The following is a 22,691-nucleotide window of genomic DNA, read 5'->3' as shown; positions in this document are numbered from 1 at the left end:
CCCCCTGAGCTGTGCTGCCCTCAAAGTAACCCGCAAAGAGAGCTGTGCTGCCAAAGAGAAAAATAGTTCTCAGAAAAACCGCAGGTTGCCACCAACCCTGCCCACCTTTAAAGAACAGAACAGTTGCCCAGGTGTTCCAGCTGAAAAAGGGAAGTGTGATCAGGGTGGACATAAACCCCCTGAACTTGTGAACTTGCTTGTGTGGAAACCCCCTAAACTTGTTTGTTTGATGCTATAAAAGCTGTGTCAATTTTATGCTTGGGGCCTCTTAGCATCACCAGTTACCAAGTACACATAGGACCAAGCTCCAGCTTGCAATAAATGACTCTTTGCTGTTTGCATTGATCATGGTCTCTGGTGGTCTGAGAGGGGGCGTCCGAAATCTGAGCACTTTATGTGGGAGCTTGTCCGGGATAGCCCCCCCATAAGCCACACAGATACCTGATCAGCGAGTCGTCCAGCTAGCCGGTAAGAGGGGGTGCAGCTGCTCTATGTTGCGTGTTATGTGTTTGATTTGCAAGTAGGGATTTAGAGCTGGCAAGAAACGTTGGTAGATGTGCTTCAAGGTAGCCAGCAGGCGAGTTGAAGAAATTCCCTGGGCCCTTGGGGAAGCCTTCCCCAGTGGAGTCTCGCTTCACTCTGTCATCTTTTGGACCATGACTTGTCCGGCCTCTGCTACTCTGGGTTAAGGGTAGATTATCCACCTCCCGGGTAGGGACTCATTGGCCTCCGCCATCCTATGGGACAGGAACTCATCTGGCCTCCACAACCGTGGCTTAGGGGTGGATTCGAGCTCGAGATCAACATGCATGCTCTCTTTGTCTCATTTGTAGTTGCCATTTTAATTCAGCGCCTCTCTTTCTTTCCTTTCCTTGTTCATTTAACTTTCATTTTCGGATCAGCGGGCATCCTGGAGCCCCCCGAATGGGGTGGCCAGACGCTCCTTTCACCTCAGCCGCTCTCCCGTTTTAATACTTTTGGAATTTTAGGATGACATCAAAGGTTGACTTATTCTCTAGAAGAGGAGGCAGTGGGGGAAGGGAGAACCTGCAGGATCTAGCAATAACTTTGAAAGGGGCCTGCAGGGAAAACTCTAAGCCAGATGAATCTGCCACTGACCACCAAGTGCCACCAGCAAGATCTTAGCCTCGGGCCTTGGCCCAGAGGGTCTGAGTATGGGGGGGAGACTGTCAGTCTGAGGGGATGGCTTCCAGGGTCTTTTTTCCCTTGCCCCAAGATGACTGAGAATTCTCCTCCACCTTGGAAGGCCTCTGGATCAACATTTGCAGGAATCTAAAAAAATAAAAGAAAAAAAGAAATCCTCTGGTGGTAAGATGTTGCCCAATTCATGGAGATCTGATTTTGTCTTTGTGTCCACTTGTCTGTCTTGTTTACTTTGGTGTCGTTTCTGTTCTATTTTTGAGGTGGGGAAATTCTGGGTGAGGGTGGCCAGCTCACTCAACAGATTCTGAATTCAGCTTGCTGATTGAGAATGGCGCAGTTCTAGTAGGAATGAACTGAGGGCCCATTAGTCCCCAACTCAGCTTTTGGCTGTTGTCTAGTTCTGTTTTAGAATTGGTACCTGTTTTAAGTGTGGATTCTTGGTTTTTGTGTTTATTTATATTTTTGTTATTTATTTGAACATCTCTGAGGAAATAAAAGTTCTAGCCTCTGGCTGGGCTCAGCCACAGACCTGCTAGGCTCGCGTCACTGTGAGGTATGTAAGGTTGCTGGACTAGTCTGGTTCCTTTCAGGTCTTGGGCTGAATTTTCTCCTTGTGGAGGCTGCCTGAGCAGAGAGTGTGGAAGGCTATGTACCTGGTTTGGATTTTTCAGCAAGTCCTGACAATGTAACAATTTGTAATGTGCTCTTGTCTAAAATTGGATAAAATTCAGGCCAGTTTAGTTTTAGGTGACCCCTTCAACCAGCCCTTCTCCAACAGGTGGGATTCAAAAGATCCGTTGATGAATTGCCTTGCTAAACAAGCGAGCCCTGGGAAAATGAAGCTTAACAAAGGTACTTAGTTTAAAAAAATACTGTCTTAAATTTTTGTTAAAAAAACTTTGAAAAAATCTATGTAAAACTGATTTTGATTTATGCACGCTTTAAGATCTGTGTGTTTTCTATGTGTTTGTAAACATGTTCAAGATAAAAATTGTCAACATGCTGTAAAAATTGGGTGAATTTAAGTTTAAAATGTAAAAGGTTAAGAGGTTTAGACATTACTAAAAATTTAAAAAACTTTCACATTGTTTTAAATGGCTTTTTAAGGATTCTTTAACGTAAAAATTAGAAAATCTGTTATTTTAAATTTTAATATTTTTAAATGCTTTGGCAGTTTGGGATTTAGTTCCCTTGGCTAAAATTTCAGGATAAATATTAAAAATTTAAATGGAAAGGTCAATTTAGCACTGTTACAAAACATGACATGTTCTGTCTGTCTAAAACTGTATTTTATTCAAACCTCCCTACCCCCCAAAAAAGGGAAAATTTAGAAGACTACCTAAGATCTATATTTAGGGGTGAGGCTGAATAGGCAGAAGTGTAGTTAAGCTGGTCATGCGTGGTGGGACCGACCTAGAGGGGGGGGGTGCTTCATAGATGGTGGGACTGGCCCTGGGAGGAGTCCACACATGGTAAAAGAGGGCAAGCTGGCACAAACGCAGTTCATCTAACCTTAAAGAGTCAGAGTGGGTGCAGGCACATTCCATAGGAGGGGCTGAGTTGCCCATCTTTGTTCTGTCCCTTTTCCCTGCAGATAGACCCTGAAAACATGATGGTTAAAATGAGTGATGTGATGATCTGATTAGTATTGCTAAAACTGCCCCTTGTATGTGTTAAAATTAAAATTAAAATGGCCTTCAAAAGAGGGTTAAAAAGTTTATTTGTATAATGTAACTTGCTTTCAATGATGTTCTACAATTAGGATGTTTTTAAAAGTTATAAAGGTGTTAAGCCTAGCTTCTTGGCATAGAAATGGTGATTGTAATTATTTTTTTTCTAGATTATTATTTGTTTTTATTGTGAAAATACTGTACAAAGGGGTTACAATTACATGGGCAAGATAATGAGTACATTTCTTATCAAGCATTGTAGCATCCTCCTTTGTTTCCCCTTCCCATCCCATCCTTTCCCTATCCCCCCATTCAAGCCTCCAATCACCCCCCACAAACTTTACAACCAAAGTTGTAAAGTTCGTTTTCGACATAACGACTTGTACATCTCATTGTTGCAATATTTCCACCTGTATCCCTATTTAAACGATTCGTTTTTTCCCTTACCCTCCACAAATTATACTAACATCAAATACAGTGAAAGCAGGGGTTATACAATGGGGGAGGGACATACAAAGCAACAAAGATATCATCTTATAAATGTGTTAGAAACAATCGCATGAAAGAAAACAGCATTTGAGTACATATTTAGGGTTCATTTCCCTAACATAAATTTATCTGAGCTTTTCTGCTTGATTCAGGCATATACTATTTATTGGAAATAAGGAAAACCATGGGACCTATATTTCTTTGGGCCTGGCTTACTTCACTTAATATAATTTTTTCCAAGTCTTTCCATGTACTAACAAATGGGGCAATGTCATTCTTTATGATGGACGCATAGAATTCCATTGTGTGTGTGTGTGTGTGTGTCGCATTTTCTTGATCCATTCATCTACTGAGGGGCATCAGGTTTGATTCCATATCTTAGCTATGGTAAATAATGCTGCAATAAACATATCGTGCTGGTACCTTTAGTGTGGTCTTGTTTGTGAACATTTGTGTAAATGCCCAAAAGTTGGATTGCTGGGTCATAGGTGAGCTCTATGTGGAGTCTTTTGAGGAACTTCCATACTCCTTTGCAAAGAGGTTGAACAAGTTTACACTCCCACCAACAGTGCAGTAGGGTTTACTTCTGTCCACATCTCCTCCAGCATCTGTTGTTATTAGAGTTCTTGATTATAGCCATTCTACCTGGGACGAGGTGGTATCTCAATGTTGTTTTGATTTGCATTTCTTTTATGGCTAGGGAGGTTGAGCATTTCTTAAAGTATGTATTGGCCCTTTTTCATTCCTCTTCAGAGAAGTTTCTCTTTAAGTATTTAGCCCACTTATTTATTGGGCAATTGTTTCTTTGAAGATTTGTTGTTGGGGGATTTAATTTTTTGAGTTCCAGGTATGTTTTAAATATGAGACCCTTGTCCGTTGTTGTATGGCTAGTGAAGATCTTCCCCCAATCTGTGGGCTTTCTATTGATCTTGCAAGCTATGTCCTTTGCCATGCAGAAGCTCTACAATTTCATGCAATCCCATTTTGTCCAACTTTTCTTTAATTTGTTGTCTTTCTGGGTCTCTATTAAGAAAATTTCAGCCTGTGCCAAGGAGAAAAAGGGTTTCTCCTATTCCATCCTGTAATGTTTTCAGTGTCTGCTTTGACTCTGATGTCTTTGATCCATTTGGAGTTGATTCTCATGCAGCGTGATATATAAGCATCTAGCTTTAGTTTTCTACAAGTAGTTAACCAAGCCAGCACCATTTACTGAAGAGGCTGTCTTTCTTCCATTCTATTTTTTTAGCCCCTTTATTGAAGATTAAATGGCTATAGGTCTGTAGGTTCATTTCTGGGTTTTCAATTCTATTTCATTGCTTCTGAGGTCTGTTCTTGTGCCAGTAGCAAGCTGTTTTGATTACTATGGCTTTCTAGTCGAGTTTGAAATTTGGTATTGATATTCCTCCAGCACTGTTCTTTCTGTTGAGGATAGTTTTAGCTATCCTGGTTCTTTTATTGTTCCATATGACTTTTTGGATTGCCTCTTCTGTTTCTTTGAAGAATGAGATGGGAATTTCGATAGGTGTTGCATTGAATTTGTAGATAGCCTTGGGAAGTATTGCCATTTTCACGATGTTGATCTTTCCAATCCAGGAGCATGGGAGTTTTTGCCACTTCTAAGTTCTGTTTTGATTTCCTTTTTCGTTTTTAAAGTTTTCATCATTGAGGTCCTTCACTTCTTTGGTTAAGTTAATTCCTAGGTATTTTATTTTTTTGTGGGGCTATTACAAATGGAGTTGCTTTCCTAATTTTGGCAACAGTTTACTCAATGTTGGCATACAGAAAAACCATTGATTTTTGGGGGTTAATTTTATAACCTGCTACTTTGCCAAAGTTTTAAATCAACTTGAGTAATTTGGGAGTGGAGTCTATGGGATTCGTTAAATACAAGATCATGTCATCTGCAAAGAGGAAGAGTTTTATTTCTTTTTTCCCTATTTGGATCACCTTTATGTTTGCATCTTGTCTTATTGCTGTAGATAAGAATTCTAATACTAGATTGAAGAGAAGTGGTGATAGTGGACATCCTTGTCTTGTTCCTGAGTTAAGAGGAAATGACTTTAGTTTTTCACCATTAAGTATAATGCTGGCTGTAGGTTTGTCATATATAGCCATTATTGTATTGAGGAATGTTCCATGGATTCCTAATTTTTCCAGAACCTTCATCATAAAGGGGTGTTGGATCTTGTCAAATGCTTTTTTTGCATATATTGAGATAATCATGTGGTTCTTATCCTTGCTCTTGCTTATGTGATGAATTATATTAATTGATTTGCGAATATTGACCCAGCTTTGCATCCCTGAAATGAGTCCTGTTTGATCGTGGTGTATGATTTTCTGGATGCGTTGTTTAAGACGACTGGCCAAAATTTTGTTGAGAAGTTTTGCATCAATGTTCATCAAAGTAATGGGTCTACAGTCCTCTCTCTTTAATGAGTCCCTGCCTGGTTTTTGGATGAGGGTTATCATAGCTTCATAGAATGAGTTCAGTAATGAACTTTCTCTTTCAATTTTATTTAAGAGTTGGAGAAATATTGGTGTCGGCTCTGTTTTGAAGGCCTTGTAGAATTCCACTAAAAAACCATCTGGTCCTGGGCTTTTCTTAGATGGGAAGTCTCTTATTGCTGTTTCTATGCCAATCCTTGATATGGGCCTGTTAAAATGTTTTAACTCATCTTGGTTCATTTTTGGCATGTCAGTATTTGCTAGGAAAAGTCCCATTTCTGCCAAGTTTTCAAACTTATTAGCATAAAATTTTGAGAAGTTTTCCCTTATAATGTTCTGTATCTTGGTTGTTTCTGTGGTGATGTTTCCATTCTTATCACTGCGTTTATTTATTTGGGTGCGTTCTCTTCTTTTTCTGATAAGATTTGCTAAGGGTCTGTCAATTTTATTAATTTTTTTGAAGAATCAACTCTTTGGTTTGTTGATTCTTTCTATATTTTTTGGATTCTAATTCATTTAATTCTGATTTAATTTTAATTATTTCTTTCCATCTACTGGATTGGGGTTTATCTTGCTCCTCTTTTTCAAGAAAGCTCAGATGTCTCATTAAATTGTTGGTTTCAGATCTCTCCATTTTGTTGATGTAGGAACTCAGAGCTATAAACTTGCCCCTGAGTATTGCCTTTGCTGTGACCCAGAGAAGCTGGTAATTTGCATGTTCATTGTTGTTGAATATCATGAACATTTGAATTTCCTTTCTCATCTCTTCCATGACCCACTCGTGAATCAGCAGTGTGTTGTTCAGCCTCCATGTGTTACAGGATTTTCTTTGGTGGCTTTTGGTGTTGAGTTCTAATTTTATTCCCTTGTGGTGTGAGAGAATGCAAGGTATAACTTCAATGTTTCTGAATTTGGACAAGTTTGCTTTGTGGCCTAAAGTGTGGTCTATTTTGGAAAATATTCCTTGTGCTGCTGAGAAAAACGTATATTCTGATGCTGCTGGGTGGAATATTCCATAGATGTCTGTTAAATCTAGTTGATCTATGCAGTTTTTTAGATCTCCGTTTTCTCTGTTGAGTTTTTCTGAGTTTATCTATCTAGTGGGGAAAGTGGTGTGTTAACGTCCCCAACAATTCAAGTCTTTGGAGATATTGGGATTTGGGGGAAAATAGTGTTTCTTGCATAATTTTAGGTGCTCTGTTGTGTGGTGAATTGTGATTGTAATTCTTGCATTAAGAATAAATTCCATATGATTTTAAAAGTTTTAATGTGTATTTGTTTTAAAACAAGCAGCCATGAGACTTCCAGATTTTTCTGTGCATGTGATAGTGTAGAATTGAACCCAAGGCTTCATATATATGGGGCAAACCCTCTACCACTGAGCCCAGGAATGACAAATGTAGAAATACAAATGTAGATTGTTACATATATATATGTATGTAAGCACATATATATATGTATAAAACAAGACACAGATGTCTGTATATTATCTAATTTTATATACTATATTACTACCAATTATTGATAAGTTATTCCTTCATTTATTTAAATATTACGGTTAAATACATAACAAAGTATTAATTGAAAATTAGTCAATGTACTATAATTATTGTGTATAATTTTATAATATAATCATAAACTAACTACTAATGTAATTATTACTTTACAACATTCCATTCGTATGGATGTATATCAGAATGTGTTTCTTAGGATCTCCTTCCATTCATAGGTGGCAGTCCTGGGATTCGCACCCCAGGCCTAGGTTGTTGGTTTGGGCTATGGCTTCCCTGATAGCCCACCAAACTTCAGCAGTGCAAGGTCATGTACACTATCTGGGCCCTGTCATTTAGACCCAGGATGGTTGCAATGCAAAGGATAAAACAATGTAATACCACCTTCTGGAACTTCCCAGTTTTGTACTTCTCCTTTTTTTCCCCCTCTGCATTTTTTTTCTTTTTTTTTGGTTTAGGGGCCAGAACTCTGGCTCTGGTGTTGTACCTCAACTTTTCAGCTCAAGGCTATCACTCTACCACTTAAGCCATAGCGCTACTTCTGGCTTTTTTCTGCTTATGTGGTGTTGAGGAATCGAACCCTGGGCTTTATGCATGCAAGGTAATCACTCTATTACTGAGCTTCTTTCCCAGCACTTCTCCTTTTTTGCCAGTCCAACGATTTGAACTCTGGTCGTAGGATCTCAGGATGGGCTGTGTGTCCAGAGGCTGCACCCCAGCCTAGGATGATCGAAGCTGACGCAGAGTTGTCACAAGCTGAGTTCAAGCCCCAGTCCTGGCCAAAAAAATCAAGGCTCTGGCTTGGAATTTGCACCATTTTTCTTGCAGGCCTGGGATTTGAACTCAAGGTCTGGGTAACTCTGTGGCACTGTTGGGAAGAGTAAGCTTACCGTCGTTGAAGACAAGAATTTCAGCCCAGTTTCCAGGCCCCGAATTCAAGCCCCAGCACTGAAAAAAAAATATTCGTATATGAGATCTATTTACGTACATGGGTTTATTCCATATGATATTTATTACCCTTGTTTTTTATTTTATTTAGTATTATTACATATATAATATTTATTTCATTTATTACAATTTATCACATGGATGTATTTGCATAAGGATTATAGATCATACTGAGACCCAGGACTTTCACAGAGAAGGAAAAACATGTGTCAAAATTGTCTTCTGACTCCACATATAAACTTCTGGCAATGCTGAGATTTTAATTCACAGCTCACAATGCCCAATTCATGAAAGGGTCAGTTGTACTACAAAAGCCTTTGGCAAACTGAGCTGCCAGCCAGTTCTGTGGAACAAGCCATAGTAATGGCTGATAGATATAGATAAAGATGTGGATATAGATATATAGACAGACAGAGAGGGAGAGTGAGAGATAGATAGATAGATACATAGATAGATAGATAGATAGATAGATAGATAGATAGATGTGTAGTTTGCAATATATATGAGAGAGAAAATGTGAGGATATTAAATTATACATTTTATGAATTATTATTAAATTATGCCTCCATTTAATGAAGTAGCATTAATGTAAAAGTAGTCAGCATTTTTTAATTGGGAGAATCATACAAAGGAGCTAGAATGGAAGACATAATCAAATATTTTTCGTGTGGCATTCTATAAGAGAATCATGAACTAATTGCAAATTTATTTGTTACTTTTATAACAATCCATTAAGCATTCACATGAATAGGAAAGATTTTCTCAAGATCTCCCTCCATTTGTAGGTGGCAGTCCTGGCAATCAAATTCCAGGCCTGGGTAGTTTACTTCGAAATGCAAACCATTAGCATGACACTGTGAAGATTTTAGTTTGTCACAATGAAAAAAAGAACAAAAATAAACGAAAGCCAGGTTTTATTTACTCCTGCCTTTAATCCTAGCTCTTCAGGAATCTGTGAGGTAGAGAATGCCAGTTTGAATTCAGCCTGGACAGGAAGTCCACAGCACTCTTATTCGAAGTTATCAAAGGAATAAAAAATCTCCATGAATGGAGCTGTGGCTCAAGGGCAAAAGGAGCTCAGGCACAGTGCCTAGGCTCCTAATACAACCCCCGGACCTGCCTAAAAAGAAACAAACAAAAAAATCAAGTGACTCCATGTCTCCCCATATATGAACGGATGTATTTTTATCGGTGAAGGTCCAGAGTCCCTAAGATGAAAGGCACCCAGCTAGGAAATTTGCTTTGAATAGAATGATTTCATAGCAGAGACAGTGCTTTCAAGACAGTGCATGTTCCGGGGCTCCCTTCACTGTTCCCATTGTAGCCTGAGGTTTTCTCGGCACCAGGGACTGCTGAAGGAACTCTGCCTCATTGTTGGAACAGGCAGACAAAAGGCCTCACTCTTGTACAGTTGTGTAACAAGCAACTCCATCAAGACCGATTAGTGAGGAGGAGTGTGGTCGGGCTCTGAAGGCCAGGAGAAAAAGGCCTCTTTGTACCCCAAGCCATCTGTTCTCCCCAGTGCTGTTTTCACAGGAAGCCTTCATTTGTGCCACCTCCCATGGCAGGCCAAGTTCCCTGCACTCATCCTGTCTTTTTGTTAGACTATGTTCCAGTGCTGAAATAACCTGCTACAATTAATTCAAGCATCCTTCTGGTAGACAACAAGGGAGCTTAACCTAATAAAATGCTTCATTATTTGCAATGGTGTATTCCTAGGTTTCTGGAAGCTTGTTAAATCTAAGCACATGTTTAATATCACAATGCTTCCTGTCATTTAGGGCTGGTGAAGCTCATCAGGTTTTGAAACCTTTGACCTCTCCGAGTTAGGCTCTGGGTGGCTAGGTTTCAGGGTTGAACACAGAGTCTGGGTGCTGACCATGAGCTCAGAACTGGAGCTCAGTGCTTTAACAGTTGGTTTCAGAGCTTCATTTCTGGTATCTGTGTGTGTGTGTGTGTGTGTGTGTGTGTGTGTGTGTGTGTGTGTGCATACACTTGTCCTGGAGCTTAAAATCAAGACCTGAACACTGTACCTGAGTTTCTCCAATACAAGGATAGCACTCTACCACTTAAGCCACACAGGCACTTCAGACTTCTTTCTAGTGATGTGGTACTAAGGAATCAAACCCAGGGATTCATACATGCAAAGCACTCTACCCCTAAGGCACATTCCCAGCCCTCAAATTCAGGTTTATTTCTTTCTTCTCTTGGAAGTTGGAGGAATTGATTTCTAGGCCTGGGTGCTGTCCTTGAGCTCTTCAGCTAAAGCCAAGTGATCTATCACTTGAGCTACAGCACCCCTGCAGGTTTTTGGTAGTTCAGTGGAAAGAAATCTTTCAAGGAATTTCCTGCCCAGCCTGGTTTTGGGCTGTGATCATCAGCTCTCAGGCTACTGAGTAGCTAGGATGACAGGTGCAAATCACTGGTGCCCAGCTTCCATTTCGTGTTTCTAAGTGGTGAATAGGAGATAGTAGTCTCTTAGGACCTTTTGTGTCTGGGATAGTTTGGAACCCAGATCGTCAGGTCTCAGCTTCCTCAGTAGGCAGGATGAGAGACCTAAGCTGCAGATCCTAGACTGTAACACTCTGTTGCAAGGGGGTTCTTGGCTCCACGTGATAGGGAGCTAGCGATGAGCCCAACAGGGAAGGGTCAGTGGCTAGGCCCTGAGTTCAAAGTTCATGACTGAGAAAAATAAACCCAAACAATTGTCTGTAGGAGACAACTCACTAGAGTTAGGAAATACGTAATTTTGGCCTTGATATGGGGATATATCTGAGCCTCAAATTTCTCATCTGCACAATCATCTTACTTGTGGAACTCTTATAAGAACCAGATGAAAAATATGCACCGTGTAAAGGACTCAGCACACAACACATCATAAAGGACTCATCAAATAGCTGTATCCCACACACTGTCATTAGAATTAGAGTGCTTTCATCAGTATCACCATTCTTTCAGAATCACATCACAAACCATACAAAGTTCACATCTAATGATTTTGAGGGGTGGGGTTTTTTTGGAGGAGGTGGAGTCAGCCATAGGGATTGTATTGAAAGTTTGGGGGTACTGTCCTACGATCTTTTGCTCAAGGCTAGAGCTCTACCACTTTGAGCCACAGCTCAGAGTTTTGCTGACTTCCTGCCAGGGCTGGATTTTAAACCCATCAGGGTCAGATCTCAGTCCCCACGTACCTTGGATGACAGGGGTTAATGAGCCAGTGGCATCTGGTTCTGTGGAGCCATTTACCTCTGGCTAAGTCAGGTTAGATGGCAGCTGTCAGCAACAGACTCCTGGCTTGCTCTATGATGAGGTATTTGCAGTGCTATCATTATATAGTTGCAGTAAAAATATTCTATCTTTATTTGGTGCCATTCCTGGGTCTTGAGTAAGAGTCTAGACACAGTCCCTAAGCCTTTATGCTCAAAGCTAGTGCTTTGAGTGGATGATTGTTGTAATTTTTCCTGTGGTATCTCTGATATTATTGATTTGGGTCTCCTCTCTTTTGTTCATTACTCTTGCCAGTGGTCTGTCAGCTTTATTGAGATTTTTTTAAACAGCTTTTTGTTTTATTAATTTTATTAATAATTTTCTTTGTATCTCATTAATTTCAGCTCTTATTTCAGTTATCTTTTTCTGTCTAGCAACTTTAGGTTCAATTTTTCTTGCTCCTCTAGCAGTTTTAGTTGCATCATAACATTGTTTACTTGGTCTATGTTTTCTTTTTTTAATTTTTTAATTTATTTTTATTGTGAAAATACTGTACTGAGGGGTTACAATTACATGGGCAAGATGATGAGTACATTTCTTATCAAGCATTGTAGCCTCCTCCTTTGTTTCCCCTTCACATCCCTTACCATCCTCCCCCTGCCCCCCCACCCAATCCCCCCTGCTCCCCCTCTTCCCCCACCAAAGTTGTAAAGTTAGTTTTCGACATAACGACTTGTATATCTCATTGTTGCAATGGGTCCACCTGTATCCTTACTTAAATAATTTGTTTTTCCCCTTCCCCTCCACAAATTATACCGACATCAAATACAGTAAAAGCAGGGGTTATACTGTGGGGGAGGGACATACAAAGCAACAAAGAAATATTCTTATAAATGTGTTAGAAACAATCGCATGAAAGAAAAAAAAACATTTGAATACATATCTTAGGGTTCATTTCCCTAACATCACCTTATCTGACCTTTTCTGCTTGACTCAGACATATACTAGATATTGCAAATAAGGGAAACCATGGGACCTATGTTTCTTTGGGCCTGGCTTAATTCACGTAACATAATTTTTTCCAAGTGTTTCCATTTCCTAACAAATGGAGCAATGTCATTCTTTCTGATGGAGCATAGACTTCCATTGTGTATATATACCACATTTTCTTGATCCATTCATGTACTGAGGGGCATCTGGGTTGGTTCCGTATCTTAGCTATGGTAAATAATGCTGCAATAATCATAGTCGTGCTGGTAGCTTTAGTGTGGTCTTGTTTGTGATCATTTGGGTAAACACCCAGAATTGGGATTGCTGGGGCATAGGGGAGCTCTATGTGGAGTCTTTTGAGGAACCTCCATACTACCTTCTAAACTGGTTGAACAAGTTTACACTCCCACCAACAATGAAGTAAGGTTTCCTTCTGTCCACATCCCCTCCAGCATCTGTTATTATTATAGTTCTTGATTTTAGCCATTCTAACTGGGGTGAGGTGGTATCTCAATGTTGTTTTGATTTGCATTTCTTTTATGGCTAGGGAGGTTGAGCATTTCTTCATGTGTCTATTGGCCATCCATCTTTCCTCTTCAGAGAAGTTTCTGTTTAAGTCTTTAGCTCACTTATTTATTGGGCAGTTGTTTCTTTGAGGATTTGTTATTGGGGGATTTAATTTTTTGAGTTCCAAGTATATTTTAAATGTGAGACCCTTGTCCGTTGTATGGCTAGTGAAGTTCTTCTCCCAATCCGTAGGCTTTCTATTGATCTTGATATGCATGCTGAGAGCAATAAATTTGCCCCTCAGGACTCCTTTCACTGGGTCCCATAGGTTTCTTTCTGATGTATTTTCATTTTCGTTGAATTGTAGGAACTTTTTAATTTTTTCTTTAATTTCTTATGTAACCCATGTATTGTTCCAAGAATGTTGTTTAATTTCCATATGTTTAAGTTTTATCTACTTTATGCCTTGTTATTGAGAACCAGTTTGATTCCAGTATGGACAGATAGAATACAGGGTACTATGTCGATCCTCTTGTATTTGCTTAAATTCCTTGTACGAACTAACAAATGATCTATTTGAGAAAAAGTTAGGGAGTTTGCAAGAATAAGACCCTGCTGGTGGGAATGCCTGTAATTCTAGCTACTGAGGAGGCTCACATCTGAGTATTCAGTTTTAAAGCCATCCCAGGCAAGAATGTTCATGAGGATTTTCTTGGGTAGTTCAGCACCACACCCTGCCTCAATTCTGTGGCTGTTCACCTTTGACAGCATGGGCTGGGCTGAGCTGCTTATGCAAACCAGTATGGAGAGATGCTGCACCCCACTGCACGTCTGTAGTTGTTCACACCCGCTGTCGATGCCACTGCTGCTGCCACAACTGATGCACTGCTTGAGCTGCTGCCACTGCCCCAGGATCAGCTGGGCCACATATGCAAGCCAGACACTCCACCACGAGTCAGGTGTTAGACACTGCTCTGCCTCTGGCTTGGCTGGGCCGCTTATGTGGGTCAGTATGGAGAGGCACAAACCACCAGGGGTCTGGAGTTGTTCACTGCAGCTGTCGCCACCTTAGCCACCGCTGCCGCCCTGGGCTGGTCTGGGCTGTTCCAGTGGGCTAGTGCCAAAAGGCATCGTGCCCGGAGTCTTGGTGGTTTGCTGCCACTGCCAGTTGCTGCTGCTGCTGCTCCAGGTTAGGCTAGGCTGTTTACACCAGCAGGACAGAAGTACCACAGTGTGAGTCTAGGGTCATTCACCACTGCTGAAAGCTGCTGCTGTTCCAGACTGGATTGGGCTGCTTGCACCAACCAGGCAGAGGCGGCGTGCCAGGGCCACTGAGGGAAGTCTTCATGCCGGCTGTGCATTTGAGATTTCTGTTTGTATTCTCTGAGTTGGCACTGTACCTTGGGAGTCTTCTGGGAGCCTTGGGATGCTTGCCTGTGTGTGGTCTTTGGAGGGTCCAGAGCCAGGATACTTAAGCAGCCTGGCACGAATCCCCACAACTTAAGCTGCTCAGCACAGAGCCCCATCACCAACAAGGGGTGGGGGAAGGGTCTTCCCACTTTACTGTCTGTGTAGGTTTTTCCCTTTTCTTTTATCACTTCCTATATCTCTCTGAGCAATTGCATTTTTTGGGGGGGGGAGGGTGTCACTTGGTGAAACAGAGCATTGAAAGCCAAACACTGTTTTTGGTTGGAGAGAGCTGTGGTGTTTCCCTGCTGTTTCATTGCCATCTTGGCCCCTCCTTGTCAGGTGGAATTTTTCTTAGGCGGCAAGTGGGCCTTGGTTACCAAAGGATAGGTACATAAAAGAATATGTTGTAAAGCCAGCAATTTGTAGTTAGACATTTCTGTTAATATAGCCTTCACAAGATTAGGGAACAAAGCAGGTGGTCTATCCTAAAGTATTTCAAAGGGATTAAATTCTTTAACATAATGGCTACATCTTGCTTGAAGAAGAGCAAAGTGAAGGAGACTTACGTAGCCATGGCCAGTCTCTGTATTTAATTTAGTTAAAGTTTCCTTTAAGGTCATACTCATTCTTTCTAGTGCCTTGAACTCTGAGGTCTATATATGGATTGTAACTTCCAATTTATTGCTAGGGCATTAGTTAATAATTGAGAACTTAGGCCATGAATGCAGTGCCAACTTCAGACCCCACACCTAAGGGTAAGTCAAATCAAGGAATTATTACATGCCTCAGCTCAGCCTGAAAAAGTGTCCACTATTATAATAGATACCAATACCCATACTTTCCAGGCTTTACCTCTATGAAGTCCACTTGCCCAATTCACCATCTGAGGTTCCTCACATATGAATTCTTTCCATATGTTCCAGCTTTTCAGCTTTTACCTGTTGGAAATTACCTACACACATTACAAAGGATTGTCAGGCTGAGACCCTACTGGTTTTCAGAACAGTCTTAGGCAATAGCCTCGGGCAATTTACCTTGGTGCAAATATATACATATAAACTGACAGCTTAAGCCTGTATGCATTTTTCCCAAGTTTAGTTTCAAAATTTGCACACTTATTACCACTGTTTTTGCTTCTTCCTTTAATGTTAACAACTAGTAGCTCTAGAGACCCAGTTGGTTTTAGAGTGGTCTCCCAAGCTACCTAACCAGCTCAGATGTTTCTCTGTATCTTAGGGTCTCTAGTTTCTTTAACTCCTGTATAGTACTCTGAACCTTGGATACTTCTTCCATTTTATTCTCCTCCTTTTCTCTCAAACTTGCTTTCATGATCCCACTCTCCTTCTCAATGTGCTCCTTAACCTGCAAATGTTTTGGCAGGGTCACATGAGAGTTCCTTTGACTGGCCAACTGCTGTTCCTTCTCACAACCCCTTTGCTTGCTCTTCAGCTCCTTCCTTAAGTTCACAAAGGTGCTATTGAGAGGTAAATTTTCCCACCTCCACCTGTTCCATTGGGACATGATATTTCTGCATTACATTTATGGTGAAGATCTCAGCAGTCTTTTTGGCTTTTTACTCTAGTAGTTTCTCTTTCTAGTTTTCCACTTCACTGTATTTTTGTGACAGATCTTTCAACTGTTTGTTTAGCGCTTCTGTTTTTCTTCCCAATGCTCTTTTCCTTTCCCCGGCATTCTTTATCAGACCATGTGGTCCTTTAACTCTTACTGAAGAGTAACAATCTCTTTCTTGAGCCTGATATTTCCTGTTCACTTTTCTTGGCCTCATCTTCTATGACATACCACTTCCTCGTCTTTCTCTATATCTATTCTTATCTTCTTTCTCTGTTGTTTTGAATATCTGGTGACACTCTTCAAAGCTTATAATCAACATGTACTTCAGCCTAATACATTCTTATATCAGGTCCAGCTCTTTTATTATGTCCACTATTTCTTAATGAAGCATCAGTATCTCTTCTTGGCCTCACTTGTGGTTAGCAAGGATGGTATCATTGCTGTCTTGTGCTTCTGTTGGCCTCTGACCTGTGGTCTCCTAACTTGCCTCATGCTCACCCAGGCTAATGTACTTGAATTTCATTTAATTCTGACTGTTTTCTAGGTTCCTTTTGAGGATTTTCTTCTCATTTTTGACTCTCACAAGTTCCTAATTTATATCTTCAAAGCTTTTCTTCACGTCAATAATTCTCTGGTTTCTCCAGTGGACTCTTCTATTTGCTTTTAACCTCTTAGTGGGTTTTGTTTAGCACATATTGGAGATTCAGTATTTTATAAACTGTGTTTTGAGATAGAAGTGTGTGAATTTTTTCTTTGCCACATTTCTTCTTAATTTTATAGGGCTGTTTTTAAATTGAACACAGTTGGAATTCAGAGCCTCAAGCTCCTTTGCATGTTTCTCCAGAGATACCAATCACATTTTCCAGGTGTTAATGGGATTACATAACCTGTCATTTTCAATCTTTCTCCCCCTTGGACATTCCTTTTTCCAATGTCCATTTTTCTTGCAATAAGCACACTGATCTAGTCCTAGAGGGTCCCTACTGCCATTTGCAAATGAATTGTACTGTCTTTGCCAAGGGTTTCTTGATCCCTATTCTGGTGCTCCTACCAAAACTCAAACTCCCTTCTTACTCTTTTTTTTTCCAGGGTACCTCTGTTGTCAAACACCCACTGGGCAACCACTTCCAACTCAAAATACACCTTTCCCTCAAAACTTTATAACTTTTGAAGCTTTCTTCTAAGATATGGGGCTGACTAACAAAAGCCATATTTAGGGCTCTTTGATTCTCCAAGGCTTCAAGATCTATAGGCCTATAGGTCCTATAGGCTTCTGGGAGAAGTTTCAGAAAAGCATTAGGGTACTCACTGGGGAACTCTCCCATCTCACTCACCTTTCTGGCTTTCCAGCCTCTGCGGTATCACTGCTAACCAAACCTGGCAATAATTGGTAAGCACCTCCATACCTCAATTGCTGTTAGTCTCAGCTTGGATAAATCTGGGGAAAGACTTGATCCAAATGGTCTGGTTCAATAGTGGAGCTACTGTCCGGTCCAGGGACCACATTCAAGTTACTGAGCAGTATTCACTCCCTTTTCTACCAGGTGAAAATCATCTGTAAAGTTTGCTCGCACTCATCCCAGTTGTGCGTGTGTGTGAAAATTACTGTCTCTAATGAGGTAATGAGCCCTGGTTGTTGTTTTTTCTGAAAAGGATGGATTTTGCTGTTTCCAGTAATACAGGTCACTAGTTGTAAAGGGACCATATATTAAAAAGGGGACCTGCCCACCATCTCCTCCATGTTCCCGTCTCAAGGGTAATAAGGGTAACACACCATACTGTACCACCTCAGGATGGTACAAGTAACCAATTTTCGCATGGGAGGACTTAACATTAGAGGTGCTGATGGCAAAGAATAGGAGAAAGAGTACATCAGTGCATCTTCCTCTGAGGGATTCTGTAACCCTGGGGGAGAATATTTTTTGGATATGACAAATTTAGGCCTTGTTCTCCCATCCTGAGAAAAGGAGTAAACAGAGGGTCATACAGGACACAGAACTATCAGCATGCACACACAGAACAATAGCCACAGACACTTAACCCACATGCCCCAAACCTCTCAATGTTGACCTCTATAGGAGGTCCCAGATGACAGAGAGGACATTCCAGATTGCCTCTTGAGGAGGTTGCGGATGACCTCTGGAGGATGTCACATATGTCCTCCTTAGGAAGCCCTAGATGACCTCTCATGGATGTTCCAAATGGTTTCCCAAGGAAGTGTCAGATGACTTCCAAAGGTGGTCCCAGATGTCCTCTCAATGAGGCTGAGATTACCTCACCAGTAGCTCCCAGATGGCCACTCAAGGAGGCCACATATGAACTCCAGAGAAGGTTCAAGATAACCCTCTTGAGAAAGCCACAGATGACATCCTATATGGCTTCTCAAGAAAGTTCCAGATGATGTCCGAAGACAGCCATATATTTCTTATCAAGGTAACCTGAGATGACCTCCAAAAGAAGCTCCAGATGACCTCAGGAGGTGGTCCTAGATTGCCTCTTAAGGAAGCCCCAACCCAGATGCCCCTCAGTAGATGAATGGATCAAGAAAATGTAGTATATATACACAATGGAATTCTATGCCTCCACCAAAAAGAATGACTTTGCCCCATTTGTTAGGAAATGGAAAGACTTGGAAAAAATTATATTAAGTGAAGTAAGCCAGGCCCAAAGAAACTTAGGTCCATGGTTTCCCTTATTTCCCAATCACTACTTTTATAGAGGTCTCAGCTGACCTCCTGAGGAACCTGAGGAAGCCCCAAATGACCTCTGGAGAAAGTGCAAGATGGCCCCAGGAGAAGGCTCCAGATGACCTCCAGGGTAGGTCTCAGATGGCTTCTCAAGGAAGTTGCAGATGTACTCTTGATGAGGTTCCAGATGGCTTCCCAAGGAAGGGCTACATGACCTCTCAAGGAGGTTCCAGATGGCTTCCCAAAGAAGCCCTGCATGACCTCTCAAGGAGATCCCAGAGGGGATCCCCAATCAGGCTGGCAAGCTTGCCCACACACCCCTAGAGGACCCTAAATGACTTTTTGCCTATGATTCTCCTCCGGAGACAAACACTTGAGGTAGACTCTCAACCCTGAGTGCTGACACTCTCACCTATGGGGATTTTTCCCTGAGGCCAAGGCCTGATGCCATCCAAATGGATTATCTCGATGGGGTTCTCCAAAAGTTAAGACCTCTATAGTTCAAGAGAATCCATAGAGACTCATTTAATATCATAAATGTTCTCCTAACCACCAACCCCCAAAATTATGAAATCCAAAACTCCAAACATCAAAGGACCAGCCTTTTTTACCCTTTCTTTTGTCTTTCCACTACAGAACTATATTTCCTTCGAGGTCTTTCCCTTTCTCCCTTCTACCAGTTCCTTCTTCTCTTCAGGCCTCTTCACTCTCCACAGGCCTGAACTGCTTTGAATGGGTCGTCAGTTGCCATCCTTTACCTCCTGCCTTACCTCAACTTCTTCTCCTCCCAGGTCTTTCTCCTTCTGCTATCAAACCACTTCCTTCCTTACAGGACTTTTCCCTTTTTCTCTCTCCTTCTATTGCTCTGAACCAGAAGCCTATATAACGTCTGTACCCCTTCTTCACTCCAACTGCCTAACAGTTTTCAACTGTCAAATCCCAAACTGCCCACAGTCAAATTACTTCTCCACAGCTCAGCACGTGATGATTATTGCCACAGCCCCTCCCACAGAATGCCCCACCGTCTTTGGTGGCATACTTCATCCTCTCCAGCTGGCCAGGAGATGGGGCCACACTGGTTATCTAAACCTGTAGATTATCGGGGCCCTGCTGATTATTACAGTATCCTCCTTGTGAACTAGTAGCAATTGAAATTGGAAATTTGATTGTGATATTACAAATTCGTTGTGACATCACAAACACATGTTGACATCACAAACACATGTTGACATCATCACCACCACGACATCACAAACCCATGTTGACAACCTTGTCATTGTGACAACATGATTCCCTTGTGACATCTCAAACCTATTATGATCTCTTAGCTTCTTTGAAAAATCACATGCCCTTTTCAACATCAGTCCCTTTGTGTACCCATATCCTTGTTGTTAACTAATGACAATGGAAAGCAGACATGCCATTATAACATCAAAAAGTGTTTGTGACATCCTCAACAGTATGACATCACATTTTCATTATAAGCGCATCACCTCATTGTGACATAATCAAACTCAATGACATAATCGTATTATGACAACAATTCTCATTTTGACATCATAGACACATTGTGAATTCCTATTCTGTGATTTCATTGTATTTCATATGTGGCATGAGAGTTGCTATCAGAAACGCATTTTTGTGCCTAAATAACCATTTTGACATCATAATCACTTTGTGCCATCACAGTGCCATTGTGATGTCACTAGCACAATGTGACAGCACAAACTTCTCCTCTCCTCCTAACATTTGTGACATGCTGACATTGTGATATCAGATTTTTGCCCTCATAATTTGTTTTCAACCTCATATTTCATGTATGACTTTAGATACCAGAAATCCACTGTGACATCATGACCATTGTGACATCACACTGACAGATGTAATGATCATAGTGTCACATTGTGGCATCACAAAAGGTATTGATGTCACAATTAATTGATGATGACCTACAGGTAAGGGGTCAGAGTAGGTCTATGATGTCACAGTTGGTTGGTGATATCCAAATGGCATAAAGGATCTCATTTATTATGAAATCACAGAGAATATGAGTTCCAAAACAGACTGTGCTATCTCCAAAGGCATGTGTTGTCACAAATGTGATGAAGTCCTAGGAGGATTGTGATGTCACAGTGTGACACAATATTTATGATATCTGTCAGTATGATGTCACAATGATCATGATGTCACAGTGGATTTCTGATATCACATATCGTAACTGAAATATTATAAGGTTGAAAATAGATTACGAACTCATAAAGGGCCTAAGACATCACAATTGCAGAACATCACAAGACTTATGAGGACAGGTCAAGTTTGTGATGTCAGTGTGTTAGTGATACCACCATGGCACTGTGATAACACAAAGTGATTGTGATGCCATACATTTATGAGATCCCAATGGTTTTCTGATATCAACCCACAGGCCACATCATTTGAAAGAGAATGAAATAGAATAGACATTTACAAGGTATCTATGACATCACAATGATAATATAATGTCATAATACTATGAGGTCATTGTAAATTGGTGATGTTGCAAGGAGATAATGGTGTCACTCTGATGATGGGGTAACAAAGGTTTGTGATGTTACAATGGCATATATGAATACAATTGTCATGTGTTCACAATGAGGATATGGGTTTACAAAGGGACTGAAATGTCACAAATGTCATGTGTGTTTTCAAAAGTACTTAGGGGCCATGATAGCTTCATGATACACAGTTGTGATGAGTTCACAATAGGTTTTTGATGTCATGATGATTTTGTAATATCTTAAACACATGTCCAATTTCAATTGCTTTTTCACAATGTGCATACAAGTTCACAGAAGGAGCTTGAAGTCCTAATGGACATGAATTTTTAAAAATGTTATGAGGCCATATTAGGTTTGTGAATACACAATGGGACATTAATATCACCATGGCAATGTCAACTCACTGCATCATGTCAAAATATTATTTTGGTGTCACAATTAGTTGATGATGCCACATTGGTGATGAGGTCACAAAAGATTGCTGATGTCACAATGTGTGAGGCATGTCAAAATGACATAATGTTTCTCAATTGTCTTTAACTTACAATGAGTATCTGAGTTCACAGAAGGACTGTAGTTTTTCCAAAAGTATGTGTTGTCACAAGTATATTGAAATCCAAAAAGGTTTGTGATGTCAGAATTTGACGCAATGGTTATGACATCTGGCAGTGTGATGTTACCATGGTCATGATGTCACTGGGAATTTGTATCCACTGGGAATTTGAGGTCCACAACAGATCATGAGGACAAAAAGGCTTAAAAAAATTGCAGCATGTCACAACATTTATGATGACAGGATAGGTTTGTGATGTCATGGTAGGTTAGTGATATCACAATGACAATGTGATGTACAAAGGGGTTGTGGTGTCACAATGGTTATGATTTCAAGATTTGTTTATATCAACCTACAGGCCACATTTGAAATGCAATGAAATCACAGAAAAGGCATTCATAATGTGTCTATGATGTCACAATGACAATGTGAAGTTATAATTCTATCATATTATTTTACTTTTGTGATTTCAGAATGAGCAGATGGTGTCAAAACTACAATGTGATGTCACAATTGTGATGATCTCACAAACTTTTTGATGTTAAAATGTCATGTTTGATTCTCAATTGTCAATATTTCATGGTGGGGATTTGGGTACACAAAGGGACTGTGATGTCACAAAACTATGTATTTTTTTCAAAGGTTATAAGAGGTCATAATAGGTTTGGGATGTCACAATGTGATCCTGGTGTCAAAAACAGCAATGTGATGTTACAATGTTTTTGTGATGTCACAGTGTTGGTGAGGTCACAATGGGTTAGTTATATCATGAGTTTGTAATATCACAAATTTGTCCAATTTCAATTTCTCCTAGATCACCATGATACACTTAATAACCAGCAGTGACCCTATCATCCATGGGAACAGATAGTCATCATGGCCTCCTGGTCTGGACCACAGGAGAGGCGGGTGCATGCAGCTGAAGGGAGCAGCACATGCTGCTGAAGGAGATAGGTTGTCAAGCCCCACATTGTGAGCTGCCATGAAGTGATTGGGCATGG

The 22,691-nt window shown here is 40.6% G+C and overlaps 1 long non-coding RNA gene across 1 annotated transcript; it reads left to right on the top strand.

Moving 5' to 3' along the window:
* The first annotated feature begins 266 nt into the window (after positions 1-266).
* LOC122127671 lies at positions 267-22,654 on the top strand. The gene is made up of 3 exons (XR_006151241.1): positions 267-468; positions 1,943-2,016; positions 22,505-22,654. It is a non-coding gene; the product is annotated as an uncharacterized LOC122127671 (long non-coding RNA).
* Positions 22,655-22,691: the final 37 nt, after the last annotated feature.

This window comes from Dipodomys spectabilis, unplaced genomic scaffold, assembly GCF_019054845.1.
Source record: "Dipodomys spectabilis isolate Male_0828 unplaced genomic scaffold, ASM1905484v1 ptg000307l, whole genome shotgun sequence".
NCBI lineage: Eukaryota > Metazoa > Chordata > Mammalia > Rodentia > Heteromyidae > Dipodomys > Dipodomys spectabilis.
This window is presented reverse-complemented; position numbering and strand designations above follow the sequence as displayed.